General features: G+C 44.9%; 1 pseudogene; it reads left to right on the top strand.

Moving 5' to 3' along the window:
* Positions 1–806: 806 nt before the first annotated feature.
* LOC149829488 (AT-hook motif nuclear-localized protein 18 pseudogene) lies at positions 807–1715 on the top strand (annotated as a pseudogene).
* The last annotated feature ends 1402 nt before the right edge of the window (positions 1716–3117 follow it).

Here is a 3117-nt window from a genome sequence, read left to right as displayed (position 1 = left end):
ACGAAAGCATACATATCGTCACATTAGTAAAGCATGTCGTATGATGGAGAGTATTCTGGTCATTTCGTTCTACCAAGATAGTCACCTGCTTCGCAAATAAACGATAACTACCAAGCTAGGGCTAGTGGTATTTCTCTAGGTTTTAGCATATGGACGGGTGTGTTTCGGCTCTTCAATATATAGAACTTGAGTTTTTTTACATGAGTGGACCCAATTTTGCAAACATAGGGGAGTGGTTTCTTTGGTTTTTGAGGGTTCACGGGAAAGGAGAAGAATTGATGAAGCTGTGATGCAGGACATACTCTTGGATAATGACACAGGCGAAAGGGATATAACAATTCAGAGAGAGATGGGGTTTTAGATATTGAAAGAATAATAAGAAGAAGCAGAGGAGAAAGGCTGAGCACTGTGTGGCTTGTTATATATATATATATATATATATGTGTGTGTGTGTGTGTGTGTGTGTGTGCGCATCCGCCGCCCATGCCATACGCTGTCTCACCCAAACCAAACCCGCCATGAATCCGCACCCTTGACTTAACCGTAACCCAACCCTAACCCAGAAATAACAACACCCAGCTTCACGCAAACAAGAAAAAAGCAAAAGGAAAAAGGAGAGGTGAAACCAAAACCATCTCTCCTGTCGGGAGAAAGAGAAGGAACAAGCAATACCTTCGCTTTTCATGAATTCCTATAGACCATGATAGATGGAAACTGAATTACACAGATCTACAAACTTTTTTTGCTTGTTCTTTTTCCCTTTTATTTGTTGGACTCTAAGTTTGATGTTTGAAGAAGAAAAATAGATGGATCCGATGAACGCGGGCTTTTTACTTCCTTCCTTCAATGGGAGGGATTTCCATTTTCCCCGTCACCACCTCCAACAACAGCAGCAACATCAACCACTTCAGCAACACCAACATAAAGAGCAGCAAAATTCAGAAGGTGAGCAAAGTGGCAACAGCGGACTTCAAAGAGGGAACAAGAGAAAGAGGGAATCCAACAGCGATGGGAGAGGGCAAAGCAAAGAATTGGCTGAAGGGGAGATCACAAGGCGATCGAGGGGCCGGCCGACCGGGTCCAAGAACAAGCCGAAGCCGCCCATCATCATCACCCGCGACAGCGCCAACGCTTTGCGATCTCACATAATGGAGATCGCTGATGGCTGCGACGTCGGCGAGAGCGTCGCCACCTTAGCCCGGAGGCGTCAGCGTGGCATCTGTATACTCAGCGGCAGTGGCACCGTCACCAACGTGACCCTCCGGCAGCCTTCCGCACCCAGTGCAATTGTATCCCTCCACGGCCGCTTCGAGATCCTCTCGCTCTCCGGCTCATTCCTCCCTCCGCCAGCCCCACCGGCTGCCACAGGCTTGACCATTTACCTCGCCGGAGGCCAAGGCCAGGTGGTCGGCGGGAGCGTTGTTGGCGCACTCATCGCCTCCGGCCCAGTGGTGATCATGGCTGCCTCCTTCGGAAACGCAGCCTATGAGCGGCTGCCCCTCGATGACGAGGAGCCGCCGCTGCAAATCCAAGCTCCAGGCCGAGGCTCCTCCAGTTTGCAGTCACCACCCGGAATCGCAGCTCAGCAACAACAACAGCTTTTGCCTGATGCACACACACCACTGTTCCATAGCCTACCTCCCAACCTGGTCAGTAACTGCCAATTACCTTCTGATCTTTATGGCTGGGCCACCGGTCGTCCACCACCGTATTGAAATTTCTCTTCTTATCTCTAGTTTTGCTTTTCTTTTACTTCTTTTTTTTTTCCTCCTTCCTTGGTCTATTTTCGTTTTTTTCTTTTGTTGGCTACTTAGTTAAGATTAAGAAGAGATATAGATTGCTGGACTATGAGTGGATTGGTGAAAATCGTGATGATAAAGATTAGGGGTTTACTTTCACTTGATGGACTCATCCCTCCTCTTCTTCTTCTTCTCTTATTTGACGTTATTTTCATTGTGTTCCTTTGATTGCACAGCGGTGTACAAATTAGTGACCTTGGGGTGGTGGTATTTCTTCTCGTCGAGAAATGATAATGATGATTCGAGGATGAAACGTATTTCCTAATGCAGATGAGAGGAACTGACACCACCAAGAGTACTTAAGATCATGACCTTCTGTCGGTAGGTTCGCCTTATTACTTATTTTAGTGCTTCCGCGCGCGTAGCATTCAGCTTTCCCCCAAAAAAAAAAAAACAATTACTGAAAAGCTTTCCATTTTGGATGTAATTTTCTGTTCCTCTCTACCCATGCCTCATGGAAAGCCTGCCCGATCAGCAAGTAAAGTGAGATAAGTCACAGTTTTCCTTAACATAAAATGATCGTTTTCAGTCCATCTTACCCACTGACACAGGTTGGTTTTGTTATTCAGTGTTGAGAGAGAGAGGTTGTCAACGTGCAGTTAATGTTTCAGCGAGTATAGTTTTAGCATCCATAACCGTTGTTTGGAAAAAATGGCAAAGCCTGTGGATGGTGTGTCTACTTGTCTTCCTTCTGTAGCTCTCACCACCAATCACTGTCGCTGCATTTGTAAGTTAGTAATAGAGATTGCACGCATGTTCGCAAACAGACGTCCACAATGTTGGCATGAGCAAAAAGCTCATGTTCAGCATGACCTGATCCGCTTCCCCTTTCTCTTCCTCTGGTTTAGAACGCTTTCTTCGGTTCCATATTACACGTGCACTCGTCTGAACTCGTACTTTTTCAATAACTTCTGAAAAAAGAAAAATGGAATGAAAATCTACACGCTGAACTAAAAGCTTCTCCTCCTCGTTCATCCGTCCAAGTTTCTTCCTTTTATTTGTTGTTTATTTCCTGATAAATCGGATTTCTGTTCTTTCGACATCTCGACTTCTATGTTATATTTTCATTCTCAGATTCTTTTGTAAATCTTTGTTCCCATTTGGAATGTCTAAAATCATCTCTAAAGCTATTTGCAAAGTTGGATTAAATATAGTATTCCTGCTTTCTTCTCTACATATCAGCCCTTAGCATCATCCTTTCTGTTGTTCTTTTCAACACATTTTGACCATTTTTTCATTAGGAACGGGAAAATCACCCTCAGATAAGAGACCTAGAAGTGCTGGCTATGCTTGCTATACTTGGGGTCGCTTTTTCGAC

Source organism: Nuphar pumila, chromosome 8, assembly GCF_984573655.1.
Source record: "Nuphar pumila chromosome 8, dmNupPumi1.hap1.1, whole genome shotgun sequence".
NCBI classification, from domain to species: domain Eukaryota; kingdom Viridiplantae; phylum Streptophyta; class Magnoliopsida; order Nymphaeales; family Nymphaeaceae; genus Nuphar; species Nuphar pumila.
This window is presented reverse-complemented; position numbering and strand designations above follow the sequence as displayed.